Below are 15,959 nucleotides of genomic sequence, written 5' to 3'. Positions count from 1 at the left end.
ATTAAGCTTGGATTTCTTCCTAGCCATGACATCCTTTTCCACCTTAACTAACTTTTCATTAATGTTCTTAAAATTCATTTGAAAGACTGTAGATGAAGTTCTGCTGGTCAATTCTTGCTGTAAAGAAGTAATTTTTGCATGCAAAATTTCGGTATCTCTGATTCTTTTTAATGAGGATTTTTAACCAATTTAAGCAACACTCTTGTGCCGCCTGTCTCCATTCCAACAACAAGTCATTTTCATCCTCATTAAAGCCACCATATTGTTAGGCAATTGTGTTTGAATGAAATATGTTTAAAGTGCATTTGAAGCATTAATTGAATAATGACGAATGTAATAATTATTTAATGAATTAATTGATGAGAATATAAAAAGAAGATGTGTGTATATGGTTAGTGTTCCACTGAAGGCGAATTGCCGAGGTACCAGAACACAAGTTTTCGTATGGATTAAAGGAATCTTCTTTTTCACTTCACCTTTTTGCCTCTTTCTTTGGTGCGTTTTCCAGCTAAAATTTGCAAAACAATACATTGTCTCCCAAAAGCATGTGGAAAAATGTGTTAATGTCTGATGAGACCAAGGTTGAACTTTTTGGCCACAATTCCAAAAGGTACATTTGGCGCAAAAACAGCACTTTGCATCACCAAAAGAACACCATCCCCATGGTGAAGCATGGCGGTGGCAGTATCCTGCTTTGGGTTGCTTTTCTTCAGCTGGAACTGGGGCTTTAGTCAAGGTGGAGGGAAGTATGAACAGATGCAAATACCAGTTACTTTTGGCCCAAAACCTTCAGGCATCTGCTAGAAAGCTGAAGATGAAGAGGAATTTCACCTTTCAACATGAAAATGGCCTCAAGCATACATCCAAATCAGCAAAAGAATGGCTTCACCAGAAGAAAATTAAAGTTTTGGAATGGCCCAGCCATAGCCCACACCTAAATCCTATAGAAAATCTGTGGGGTGACCTGAAGAGGGCTGTGCACAAGAGATGCCCTCGCTATCTGTCAGATTTGGAGCAATTTTGCAAGGAAGAGTGGGCAAATATTGACAAGTCAAGATGTGCCATGCTGATAGACTCCTACCCAAAAAGACTGAATGCTATAATTAAATCAAAAGGTGCTTCAACAAAGTATTAGTTTAAGGGTGTGCACACTTATGCAACCAGTGTATTGTACGTTTTTTATTTTTTATATTTTTCCCCTAACAGATTTGTTTGTTTTTCAATGAATTGTACAGTTTATAGGTCACATTAAAGGTGGGAAAAGTTTTGAAATGATTTATTGTGGTCTCATTTTTTTATATCACAAAAACCTGTCATTTTAACAAGGTGCATATATATATATATATATATATATATATATATATATATATATATATATATATATATGTGTGTGTGTGTGTGAATGCATATATATAGCAATATTGATTTTAATAGAAGCTAAAGATTATTTGGCCCAACTTATCTGATCAATTGCATATCTATTCAGCAAAACAGAGAGGTAATTGGGAGCATGTTTTGCTGACCGTAACAGTTTGGCAGATTAAAAAAAATCATGACAGAGTACTTTGTCAGAAATGTTGGGGAGCAAATGGTTGTAACTAAAGAAATGATTCTTTTGAGATGGGACATGATATCTGAATTGCGAAGAAATAGTAAGGCCTTACTAAGCTTACTACTACTGGCTGTCAAAAAAGCAGTCACTAGAAAATGGAAATCAAAATTGAAACCAACTATAAATGAAGTACTGAATATTGTAAAGGGAAAAAAAAGGTTCTACTACAAGCACATAAGTCTCAAGTGTTTACAAACACTGTCTTGAAGTTAGGGACTCAAGTATCTTGTAGCTCATGTAGGCTGCTTATCTTGTAGCTCATGTAGGCTGCGTATCTTGTAGATTGTATAGGCTGCGTTTCTTCTAGATTGTGTAGGCTGCCTCTTGTGCCCAAACTTAAATATGAGTTTGGGCAAGCAGCTGCCATACCTTTCTTGAACAAATTATTTGAGTTCAACTGAGGTAAGTGCGACAGTTGTGGAGAGGGAATGGGAGGAGTGGGCAGCAAGTGGGAGGGAGATTTAGGTTTAGGGATGGGCAGGGGGCTTTTAAGGTTAGGGAGCAAGAAGGGAGTTTTAGATTTAGAGAGTACAAGGGGAGTTTTAGGGTTAGAGAGCTGGAAGAAAGTTTTAGTTTTAGGGAGAGGACATGGAGTTTTTAGATTTATAGAGTGATTGGGGACCTTAGGGTTAGGGAGGGGGTGTAGATTTTAGGACAAGTATTGTGGACTTGGGTTATGGAGTGGGTGACAGGTTTAGTTTTAGAATTAGGGTTCTCATAGGGTTATCCACTTTTATAGGGTTAGGTGTTGGGGGGGCTAAGCAGTTACAAGAGTTTTGGCGAGTGGAGTTAGAGAAATTGGTATTTCATGCATTTAGAAGTGAGCAAGTGTGTTGCAAACTACTAACACATGACCAATTGTAGTGTACCCTAAAAGAACTGGAAATGGGAATGGGGAAGGAGCAAGTTAAACAAAAATAAAAATAATTTATGGGAATAATGCAGAATAATGTTCAGGTGGAAGAGAAGGGGTTAGATTTAAGGGAGGGCAGAAACTGAGCAATTTATGTAATGTTGGATCAAATGATAATTTTTATTTATCCATTTTTTATTCCTTTAGGTTTATTGATACTTGTTAATATATATATATATATATATATATATATATATATATATATATATATATATATATATATATATATATATATATATATATGCATATTGCATGAAAACAGTGAGAATTATACATTAAGTGTTCATTAGTATTCAAAAACATGAAAGCTGATTGGGCAGCCTAATCAGCATGACAATTATAAAATGGAAATATCCTATTAGAAATAAGTCCAGTAAATGAAGTATTGTTGAGCTATGCAGTTTCTGTTGGGATATCCTTGTTAAAACCACCTACACATATTTTTTTTACAAAACGCAAAGCAAAATATGAGAAATCTCAGGGTGTACTGCAAACCTCTGGAGAGTGGAAAGGTATAATTAGTTACCAATAGTTTGACCAATAGTACTGCAGTTAAACTTACTGTTTTATTTTATTTTACATTTGCTTACCCAGATTGTCTGACTGGGCCAGGAGCCCATTTTCAGCAGAGGCCCGGGGAGAAAAGCTCCACATACAAAAGTTCAAAAAATACAGAGAAGGACGTTGACAAAAAACAAAGAAAGAAAGTAACACTCCAGTATGAGATGTTAACATAGTAATTGAAAGTTCATGACAAATATATAAAATGTGTAGAAATAAATCAGAAAATACATACAGGAAAAAACTAAAATATTAGCCTAGTAGGTTAAATGTTACAGATACATTGTCAGTCTAACAATAAGTGTTATAGTACATTAAACCATCTCTTTAGCAGTTGTTAGACAGGATCCTAATTAAATGTTACAGATACATTATCAGTCTAACAATAAGTGTTATAGTATATTAAACCATCTCTTTAGCAGTTGTTAGACAGGATCCTAATTAAATGTTACTGATACATTGTCAATCTAACAATATGTGTTATAATACATTAAACCATCTCTTTAGCAGTTGTTAGACAGGATCCTAATTAAATGTTACAGATACATTGTCAGTCTAACAATAAGTACTATAGTACATTAAACCATATATTTAGCAGTTGTTAAACAGGATCCTAATTAAATGTTACAGATACATTGTCAGTCTAACAATAAGTGTTATAGTACATTAAACCATCTCTTTAGCAGTTGTTAGACAGGATCCTAATTAAATGTTACTGATACATTGTCAATCTAACAATAAGTGTTATAGTACATTAAACCATCTCTTTAGCAGTTGTTAGACAGGGTCCTAATTAAATGTTACAGATACATTATCAGTCTAACAATAAGTGTTATAGTACATTAAACCATCTCTTTAGCAGTTGTTAGACAGGATCCTAATTAAATGTTACTGATACATTGTCAATCTAACAATAAGTGTTATAGTACATTAAAACATCTCTTTAGCAGTTGTTAGACAGGATCCTAATTAAATGTTACAGATACATTGTCAGTCTAACAATAAGTGTTATAGTACATTAAACCATCTCTTTAGCAGTTGTTAGACAGGATCCTAATTAAATGTCACTGATACATTATCAGTCTAACAATACGTGTTATAGTACATTAAACCATCTCTTTAGCAGTTGTTAGACAGGATCCTAATTAAATGTTACTGATACATTGTCAATCTAACAATAAGTGTTATAGTACATTAAACCATCTCTTTAGCAGTTATTAGACAGGATCCTAATTAAATGTTACAGATACATTGTCAGTCTAACAATAATTGTTATAGTACATTAAGCCATCTTTTTAGTAGTTGTTAGACAGGATCCTAATTAAATGTTACTGATACAGTGTCAATCTAACAATAAGTGTTATAGTACATTAAACCATCTCTTTAGCAGTTATTAGAGAGGATCCTAATTAAATGTTACAGATACATTGTCAGTCTAACAATAAGTGTTATAGTACATTAAACCATCTCTTTAGTAGTTGTTAGACAGGATCCTAATTAAATGTTACAGATACATTGTCAGTCTAACAATAAGTGTTACAGTACATTAAACCATCTCTTTAGCAGTTGTTAGACAGGATCCTAATTAAATGTTACAGATACATTGTCAGTCTAACAATAAGTGTTATAGTACATTAAACCATCTCTTTAGCAGTTGTTAGACAGGATCCTAAATAAATGTTACAGATACATTGTCAGTCTAACAATAAGTGTTATAGTACATTAAACCATCTCTTTAGCAGTTGTTAGATAGGATCCTAATTAAATGTTACAGATACATTGTCAGTCTAACAATAAGTGTTATAATACATTAAACCATCTCTTTAGCAGTTGTTAGACAGGATCCTAATTAAATGTTACAGATACATTATCAGTCTAACAATAAGTGTTATAGTACATTAAACCATCTCTTTAGCAGTTGTTAGACAGGATCCTAATTAAATGTTACAGATACATTGTCAGTCTAACAATAAGTGTTATAGTACATTAAACCATCTCTTTAGCAGTTGTTAAATAGGATCCTAATTAAATGTTACAGATACATTGTCAGTCTAACAATAAGTGTTATAGTACATTAAACCATCTCTTTAGCAGTTGTTAGACAGGATCCTAATTAAATGTTACAGATACATTGTCAGTCTAACAATAAGTGTTATAGTACATTAAACCATCTCTTTAGCAGTTGTTAGACAGGATCCTAATTAAATGTTACAGATACATTGTCAGTCTAACAATAAGTGTTATAGTACATTAAACCATCTCTTTAGCAGTTGTTAGACAGGATCCTAATACCAACTAACCTCTCAGTTGTCTTGACTTTAGCAAAATGTTCCTCATTTTTCTCATGTATTTGCCTGTGTGGCTTGTAAATTTTAAATATACTTGTAAATCATGAATGATTCTGGTAATTTGAAACATTCCACTTTTAAAAACACACACACACACACAAAAAAAAGAGAGAGAAACAAGTGACCAATTGTGTACTGTGTAATTTTGGGTACCTACATACGTTATGCATGCACCACTACATCACTAAATGATGAAAAAGGTGGAAGAGCACTAAAGTGTCACTATACAAACACTAAAGTGTCATTATACAAGCATAAAAGTGTCGTCATACAAAGACAATATTTAATAAAGGTAAGTAATTTCTTTCCTAAATAATGCCATTGTATAACAGCAAAAAGTCACTCCTGGATGTAGGTATCACAAGATTTACCCACATTGGGTTCATCTAATTCTTTGAGCTTCACCATCTTGATCAAACCACACCAACCATGAGTAAATCCTATGATATCTATACCTAATCATGGGTTATTTCTAAAATATTTCTACATTTTGTTTTCTTTTTTATTGGTGCATGTATACCTGTGTTTACTACTGCAATTTAATAATGATGCATGCAAAAAAAAAAGAATAGAACCCCCCCCCCCCATACATCTGGTAAGAATTGCTTTTTGTCTGTTTCATATTCTTGAATTCTGTTACTGCTTTTGAGCTTTTGAGATGCCCACCTTTTCAGGAAAGCTATTCTAATAACCCATCACCATTTCTGTGATGGAAGACTTCTTTTTGTATCCCCTGAGTCATCCACCCTATAACTTTGGTTTCTGTCAATATGTTTTCATGCATCACTGTGTTGGTAGTTTTCAAATTCTATCTTATTCCCACTCTTGTGAAAAGAAACTGAACACTGGATGCATTCATCCAGTCTCACATAGACCTACCACGACAGCAAACCAAACACATAAACACACAAAAACATACTCGGAGGCTCTAAATAAAAATCTGCCTAAGGAGCAGACTTCCAAAGCAGACACCCAAGCAACCGCTACCCCAAAACAAAACACGTGCAACACATAGCTCACAAAGCCAGTGTGCCGAACAGTCACAGCCCTTAAGGCTAAACAACACACCTGATACACTTGTAATAGGTGACTCTATCATCAGGCACACTGACGTCCTGCTCACCAGGCTGAACAAGGAGAAGGTCACGGTGAGCTGCCTGTCGGGCACTAGGATCCGCCACATAACACAAGCACTCAGGTCATTCCAAGGCAAGTACAACTATGACTCAGTCATTGTCCATGCTGGTGTGAATGACCTGAGACGTACCTCCCTGGACTACATGAAAAGAGACATAGAGGAGCTCTCTGAGCATGTAGCCCAGGCCGGTATGACCCTGACCTTGAGTAGCATCTTACCCTCACCAAGAATGATGCCACAATATGAAGACAAGATGATCAATTTCAACAATTGGCTTAAGTATTGGTGTCATTCAAAGGGGATCCAATGGCTGTCAGCCTGGGATGACATGCTCGACAAGCCATGATGCTTCGCTAGGGACGGCTTGCACCTGTCACCCCTGGGCTTTTGGATATTGGCAAAGGCTCTTGCTACCCCATAGTGCCTTTTTAGGCAAGGCTCAAAAGACAAACCCACCTCCATAGGTATCACAAGGGATAAGAAACTAAGAGTAATGCTACTCAATGCCAGAAGTCTAAATCTCAAGATGCACGCACTCAAAACTCTCCTTAGCATGGAGAACATCGATATCTGTGCAGTAACAGAAACCTGGTTCAAGGCTCCCGAGAGCACCCCAGCACTACCAGGTTATACCTCATACCATGCTTTTCGGCCCCAAAACTTGGACCGTACCACAAAAGGAGGGGGAGTATCAATATTCGTCAAAGATACCCACACCTCCAGGTTGGTGGCACAGCACGAAGCATCAGAGAATATCCATGTGCAACTAACAGTGGGTAAAACTGCCTTCCAGTTTATAGCCTGCTACAGACCACCCTCCCAAACCCAGGAACCCCACTTGGCCTTCCTGAGAACACTGGAAAATATGAAGGTCTCTCCAAACACCATTATATTGGGCAACTTCAACTACCCAAACATAGAATGGGAGCATTACTCTAGCTCCAACGCCCTAGCCCAAAGGTTCCTAGAATTTATAAACTCAAATGCTATGGAACAACTTGTTACCACTCCCACAAGAGGGAAAACATACTGGACCTGATCATCACCAACATGGGGACTCTATGCTCCAGACCAGAAGTGTATCCCTCACTGGTAAGATCAGACCATAAACTAATCTCACTGGATATTCACATCCCGACTCCACCCCCTGCCCTGAAAACCACAGTGAAAAACTTCTCTAAAGCAAATTTCACACTCCTCAAAACCGAGGTGGAATCCTTCAAAGCCCCTGGGCCTGTGGAAAATATGGCCCAGACTGCAGAATCCTTTATAAACGCATTCTATGAACACCTTCAGGAATGCATGGATCATGCAATCCCAAATAAAACCAAGACCCAATCCTCCAAAGGCAGACGTCCTGTCTGGTGAACCCCAGCCATAAACAAACTATACAATAGAAGGAGGAAGTTACTACATGATAGAGCAAAATCCCAAAAAGGGAAGGCATCTCTGATCAGTATTAGCAAAAAACTACGGACACTCATAAAATCGTCTAAGGCCAGCTTGAGAAAAATTGCACAGGACACTAAGGATAATCACAAGGCTTTCTTTAGTTATGTTAGTAACCTGGGTGGGAATTCCCAGATATGCTCAGAATTAGTCCAAAATGACAAAAAATACACCGAACCCACAGACATTGCCAACATCCTAGCTGACAGGTTCAGCGCAAACTTCTCCCCCCCTCCCCACCAAAAGGGCAAATATTTATCCCAGCAGAGTGCTGCCCCCCTGACATCTCAGATGCTCAGGTAAGAGCTGCCCTCTCCAAAGCAAAAAACACAGCATCAATGGGACTAGACTGTGTCCCGGGCTGCATCCTACATGAACTCCAAGAAGAGCTAAACCCAAACATAAAACTACTGCTCAATCTCAGCCTTACTACAGTATATGTACCCAAAGAGTGGCGTACAGCAACAGTGGTCCCTCTCCACAAAGGTGGTGCCTCAACGGATCCTGGAAACTATCGCCCCATAAGCCTGACTAGCTTGGTCTGCAAAGCTATGGAAAGGATCATCATGGACCTCATAAATAAAGACATTGGGGACCTACAGACACTGGATCCTACCCAGTTCGGCTTTGTTAAGGGCAGATCCTGCCTCTTAAACCTGGTTGATTTCTTTGAAACAGTCACCAAGGCCATTGACGAGGGGAAGGTGGTCCACACAGCCTACCTGGACCTCGCAAAAGCCTCCGATACAATACCCCACTCGGGCATTATAGATAAGCTCACTAGCTTAAATATAAACCCCTATGTCACTAGATGGGTTGCAAACTGGCTCAAGGACAGAACCCACATGGTTAGAATTGCTGGATCCATGTCAGACTCCAAACCAGTTGCAAGTGGCATCCCACAAGACTCAGTCCTGTGACCTCTCTCTTTCGGTATATATTTCTTGGAGGTACAGGCCAACACGGAAGGACTGTGGCTGACTAAGTTCGCAGATGACTGCAAACTGGGCACCATAATCGACTCTCCAGCTGCCACAAGCATCCTCCAAAAGGGCCTCATAGAAACAGACAACTGGTGCCAGAGCCATGGCCTCAAGCTAAACGCCAAAAAGTGTATAGTCATCCCCTTTGGCAAAAACAAAGTGCCCACAAATTACCACATAGGTAGTAATCCATTAAGTACAGAAGAAGTAATTAGGGACCTGGGGACCCAAGTTGATAGCAATCTCTCATTTGACAACCACGTAGCCAAAGTGGTTAGAAAAACATTTTATATAGCCCACCTAATCATGAAGGGATTCACATCTAGATAAGGGGAGGTCATCATGCCTCTTTACTCATCCGTCATCAGGCCCATAATTGAGTACAATCCCCTTTTGGGATGTACCTTACCAGACACCTGCAGCAACTGGAAAGACCCCAAAAGTACCTCACCAAGAGGATCATAGGGCTCAAACATATGCCATATGCTGCCCGGTTAAAGAAACTCCAGCTCTACTCAGTGGCATACCACCTGCTCAGAGGCGATCTGTGCCTGACGTATAAAGCCATGTCCAACCCGGAATTAATGGACATGCTGCACCTCAGAAAATCCAAATCCCATCAAGCTACGTGCTTGAGAGACTTGAACGTCAGCACTGAAATAAATAGGACATGCTGGAGGGACAGATTCATAACCCAGAGGCTCCCTTCACTCTGGAATAAAATCCCAGTCCAGGTTAGGCAGAGTCCCTCATTGACTCTCTTCAAGAGGAATCTTGATGAGTGGATGGGAGATCGTAGGTTTACCCCGGGTATCACTTCTGTGTCACTGTTAGACGGAGGCACAGTATACTAACCTCGAAAAAGGGCATAGCAAAATTAATTTAAAATGGGTGGCGAAAGCCAAACACACTCTGGCTAGGCTTGTAAATGCCCTAGGGCAGATAGCCTAGTATGAACCTATGAACATATGAACCTAAGTATTAGTTTTAACTGGATATCATCATCCTCATAAACCTCTTTTTCTCATTTTCTGCATGGGGTTAGGATGTTGTGTCAGCTGTCACCATCTCTGTCAGTTCAGTGCCACTCTCCTACCTTTTTTTACAGTCATGCCTGAGTGTTACAGGTCTTTGGCATTCATTTGTCATGTCATACATTACCCTTGATAGGGCCAGTTGGCTACTGCCCCTTTGTTTCTAACTTTGACCTCCTGATTCAGATTATATTTATTTATTTATTTATTTTATTGCATTTGTTTACTGGGAAAGTCCACTGGGCCTAGAAGAGCCCAGTTTCAGTGGAGGCCCAGGGAGAAAAGCTCCAACAAGCACATAGATACAGAAAAAATTTAAACACTAATTGTTACAGAAGTAGAAACAGTGTTACACATAGTGATTAGAGTAATATATACAGAATATATACATAAAAGAAGGAATTTAGCTGGTTTCCAGATGAATTCAATCAGAGGTATAAACATAGATATATTAATCAGTATTATTTCACTTCTCCTCAACCACCCCTCCAGATATTTGAAGTTGTTAACCTGTTCCACTATTTTTCCTTTTCTCTCAGTTCTTAGCTTCTTCTGATTTCCCCATTTGCGGACAATACAACTGTTTCATCTGTACTCATTTTCATCCCATGTGCCTTCAGTGTTGCATTCCATTCCTTTATCATTTGCTGAAGTTTTTGTTCATAGTCTGCCAGTAATGACACATTGTCTATATAGAGCAATTGTGTTGTTTTGTCCTCTCCAACCTGTTTGCTAATGTAGCCCATCACCAGTATGACCAGTAGTGGGCTCAGAGCTGAAACCTGATGCACACCCCCTCCCACTGGGAACCCCTCAGTGAGACCAAACACTGTTCATACTTGTGCCAGTGGGTCCTTGTACGTAGCCAATACTAATTCTACTAACATTTCTGGGACTTTGAACTACTGCATGACTGCACAAATCAGCTGTCTTGGGACCTTGTCATATGCTTTCTCCAAGTTTAAGAATGCCCTGTTGGACTCTTTCCTTATTTCTAACTTCTTCTCAACTGTCTCACTGCAGACAATGGGTCATTTGTGCTGCATCCTGATCTCAATCCAAACTGCTCATCTCCCATCTTACTTTCTACTACTCTGCATATTCACTTATTAATCATCCCCAGAACTTTTATGCAGTGTAACAGTACTTTGATGCTTCTGTGCTGCCCACAGTTGCGGATGTCCCATTTGCCCTTGTACACTGGGACTGGTAGGCTTACCTTGCACTCGGGTCTATATGACTGTATCGAATGGACTAAATAGCGAATGCTATTTAGTCGATCCGATACTGTCGAAATGGCAAAATAGCAAAGTCACGGAACATCGGAAAAAATTTGGTGGGCTGTCTTTGGGACTTTTCCATTTCCTCCACTATGGTGCGATCTCAGAGTTGGGACATTTAAGTAGGGAGGGTATGGGTGGCAAAGCCCCCCACTTAAATTTGTGTTTAAGTTTTTTTTTTTTTTTTTTTTATGGAGCAGCGAATTTTTTCCCTGGGAAAAAATTTGCTGTTCCGTTTGTTCGATATTTTGTTGTTTAGATATTATCGGTACGATGAAATAGCATTCGCTATTTTCATCGTACGATAATATAATATAGACGCCTTGCACTCATCTGGGTATGCCTTTCTCTTCATGTGTCTGAGTACCCTCAGGAGCCATTTTCCCCTGTCTCACCCAGCATCTTGATCATATCTGATGTGACCTCATCAATCCAAACTGTTCACTGAAAAAGCCTAACATTAACTGTGCATTTTGTGATTAACATTTTAATTTTGCCCATTAATAAAAATATTTTATCTCTTTTTAAAGTGAAGTGGTAATCCTTTCTTCAGTCCAGCTCTTCACTTTTGTTATTGTCTTTCCTGCTTCATTCTGCTTTAGCATTTTTCTCTTGTTTCTTATTCTGTGGAATTGCCATGGGAAATGACTCCATATCTTGTAAAACAATACTCGCAAGCCACTGTAGCATAAACTAAAGGGTCTATTCATCTACTTACAAGTCCAGTAGTCATCTGAAAGAAATTAAATACTCGTGTTCTTTTCTGAAGGAAAATTCAGCAATAATGAATTCAAAATAAGATATTCTGCTGCACATTATGAGAAGCTTATTTTACTGTGTAATGCTAAGGTGACGCTGTCATGGTTTAATAATTAGGAGACAATGTTTTGGCAGACTGGACATGACTATGAATAACTTTGTATATCACTTTACATCTCTTTCATTGCTTAACCTTTCAGTGTACATCCAGAACAGCACTTAAAATATGCTATTCTCTTCTGATGTAGCAGCTGACAGAGTGGCAGTTAATTATCTTTGCTCCGCTTTCTAGCTACATAAAACACATTTACCTCACTTAAAGGGTTTTGAAAGTAGCAATTTTCTGTATGATAGATGAATGATGGCTACTGAATATTTAGGCACATTAAAAAGTGGAAAAGACAATGTTATCTTTAAATGATTTTTCATAAGACTATACAAGGAAAAACTCTTGTAAACATGTGGCCTGTATTACGTTATCGAATACTAACATAATCGAAAAAGTAATAGTCGACCCATAAATGTTGAAGTGCTAGAACCTCGAATGTTTCAATGAAGATCTTCATACAGTGCAGAAATGGAAGTTTTCCATTATCTGCACTATAGTGTGATCTCAGAGCTGGTATATTTAAGTAGTGGGGTGTGTAGAGGGTGTAGGGGGGTTTGTTCCCCTGCTTACAGTGTTTAAATGGTTTGTTTGGGTAGTTTTTTTTCTTTTTATTAAATGTTCGAAGTTTTAGCACTTTGACATTTACAAGTCGACTATTACGTTTTCGATTACGTTAGTATTTGATAAAACATATCATATCTAATGTATCAGAAACACAAAGGATACCTCCAAAACCTGTTTTTGCAGAGGCAAGGTCCTCTCCCCTGCACATCCAACACTCCCTTACCTAAATGTACTCTCTCTACTGTCACACAACCACAGAGATGTATGTTAATGCAAGGCTCTTTATTCTAGTAACTTTATAAGTTTGTAAGAGCAACACTTAAAATATCTCCCTTATTTTGGGTACCCTCTCCATTATTTGCAGCTTTGTCCAGAATTCTTCTACTAAGAGGTTGAAAGATATTGAGTAGAGTACTTTTATTTCCTGAAGGATATAAAGTCTGTCATTAATGACTGCAAGCCTCAATGATTTGTCAGAAAACTTCACATTTTATGAGGAACAGACCAAAAATATGTGACAAAAATCTTGATATTCTGCAAAATTCTGTACAATTGAGAGGTATGCTGTAATCTAATTACACCAATTACAGAGTACGGTTCTCCCTTTCACATGTACCTAGCCAGACATATCCTGCAGCTGGAAAAACCTCAAAGATTCCTAATGAAAAACATATTTCACCTAAAATCTTTTAGATACCAGAGTAGAAACACTATCCCTGTTATTTGTTACATATAGGCTGCTGCATTCTGTGCCCACAAAGACCCCACCCAAATTGATTTCATGCCTTTACTGGAAGAAAGGCTGCATAGACACCTGAACAAAGGATTTAAACTTGGAGGGTGCAGTGTTTTCAAACAGCACATCTAATATAGGCATTAAAATCAAAGTATTTGTGAATCCAGGTTGTGGAGCAGTTTTTTGACAGTCTGGACAGAATGAACAGATTTTTTTCTATTTTATTTATAATTTCTGTCCAACAAAATCTTGCTGATGGTCTGTATTTTTATTCATTCCAAGGTGTTTTTTTAACCAATATCTGGTAAAGCTTTGATACTATTAACACTACACAATTTATTCTTTACTCTTACTGTCCTATATTGTTTACTTCAAAGTAAAGGATAAGAAGTAGGTTTAACTTGCTTTTTATCATATCCCACTATTCTTTACTCTCTCATGATTTCACAAAGGCATCACCTTTTTCATTGAGCTGTATTGAAATTAATATGTCTCACTTCTATACCTTTTAAATTTGGATCACTCTCCTTACTCATTTTTTTGAAGTGGATGGTTCAGCTTCTTCTCCAACATACATAAGTCCTTTCATATCTAAGCCTTCCTCTACAAATGGTAGCTTTGAACAAAAACTATCTTCAATTTTACTTTTTTTCCTCAGTCACACATATATGTTGCCTAGTGCCACCCTTTGCATGATTTTTCTTCTTTAAATTAATAGAAATGAGGTTAGGGCTCTCACCAGATTGTGTTTCTTCCCCCTTCAGTATAATAGTAATTTCCTTCTTATTGGCTAAATTCTCCTTTTCGGTGCATACCCGCTGCTTAAAGGTTCCACTTTTAGGGATGTCTGCTTCAGTTTGGCAGCATTATGCAAACCTCCTAATTTTGGTTTTTGAATTGTACCCCTTTAGTAAGAAAATCTATGAACCTAAAACTGAATCAAAAGGTATTTACTAGATTAATAACCCCAAAGGCCTTTTTAAACCTATCCATGCATCCCCAATCTCTTGACAAGTTCTGATACCCTTGATAAATGCAAGCAGGTGTTTGGGTGATGAAATATTTACAAGCAGGGGCCTGGGAGATGAACCATTTACAGGTTGCCTGTACCCATTAGAGACATAGGTGCCAAACCAGGGATTAATTTCCTGTTCCCCATTCAATTGTCCAAGTTGCACTTGAATTTGGTTAGGGAGGAACTCTGTTTCACATGGATGGGGATCTGATCCATAGATGGGGTAGTCTCTGGGATACATACCTGTCTCTCCAGCCGGTCCTATTTATATCACAGGCAAAGTTTAAGTGTTTAGAATGGATAATTTGGGTGCTGTTTGTTTTGTGGATATGCATGAGGTCCATCAGAGTGGGATCTGACAATGCCCTATATGCACTGCATAGATCTCCCCTCAAAAGCCTGTAGGAGACAGAATACAGGAACAGTGCCTTGAGGCGGTCTGCATAGGGCCTTTTACTTACGCCCTATATTCTTTTAGTAAGGAATCTCTGTGGACTAGTTCCTCTTGTCAATTATTTTCTTTCCTTCTACTGGCTTTTTTCCTGAAAGTTACTCTGCCACAGGACAGGCACCTGCCCTTTCTTCACATAATTCTGCTTCATTGCCTATCATTGCTTCACTGCCTCATGTGAGCTTCCACTTTTAGGTCTGTACTTGCATTGTTATATTTTTGTGTTGGCAGCTGGTTTGCACATAGCTCTGTACTTTCCATTGCCTTCTCCTCAGTACTACTGCTGACATACTTGACTATTTTAATGCACTGAGTGTTCTGGTGTGTTCTTATTTCAGGATTTGGATAATTCTTGGGATTATTTTTAACATTTATCCATACTATATAGTAATTTACTTGCCAGCATCTAGGTTAACTCATTTTCATTTGTTTTGATCTGATATTTCTAAGTGTCTCAGAGCATGGTTTGGTCTCACTTTCCATCCTACTTTCATTTTTAAGTAATATCCTTGGCTGGTTGATTTCTTCTTTGATTTGCATATCTTTCTGCTGCAAGATCATTAAATATTGTCTTTCTTTAGGCATCTTTCTCAGGGCTTTAAATAGGGAAAAATATTTCCCAATTTTAAAAGAATGGGTTAGTTCAGGTTATTCAGGTACTACTAAAATTTTCCTAAGATGGTCTGAAATGCTGTAGGTGCTTGGGGATATTTATTTATTTATTTACTTATTGTCTTCATGAACACAAATAACCTTCACCCTCATTTTTTCTACTTAGTTTATACTTGTAAATATACAACCTTTAATTAAAGTAACAAATTAATTTCTGTCATCATGCAGTTCAGATATTTATGCAGTCCTAGAAGTAACATCATTTCTTTTAGTGATTCTGGTTACATGGCCTTTCTTCTTACCCCTGTAACGTTAGCTCAGCAACAGTTCTGACATGTTAACTGTTGATTAGGTTTAGATAGTCTAATTTCCGTGTTAAAGTATCATTCACTAGA

General features: G+C 37.9%; 1 protein-coding gene across 1 annotated transcript in view; it reads left to right on the top strand.

Moving 5' to 3' along the window:
* The window catches only part of LOC122794995, a 267,524-nt gene that overhangs the window by 200,037 nt on the left and 51,528 nt on the right, over positions 1-15,959 (top strand). The gene's annotated exons all lie outside the window — the stretch shown is intronic.

This window comes from Protopterus annectens, chromosome 2.part1, assembly GCF_019279795.1.
Source record: "Protopterus annectens isolate FY-2018-M chromosome 2.part1, PAN1.0, whole genome shotgun sequence".
Classification (NCBI taxonomy): Eukaryota; Metazoa; Chordata; order Ceratodontiformes; family Protopteridae; genus Protopterus; species Protopterus annectens.
This window is presented reverse-complemented; position numbering and strand designations above follow the sequence as displayed.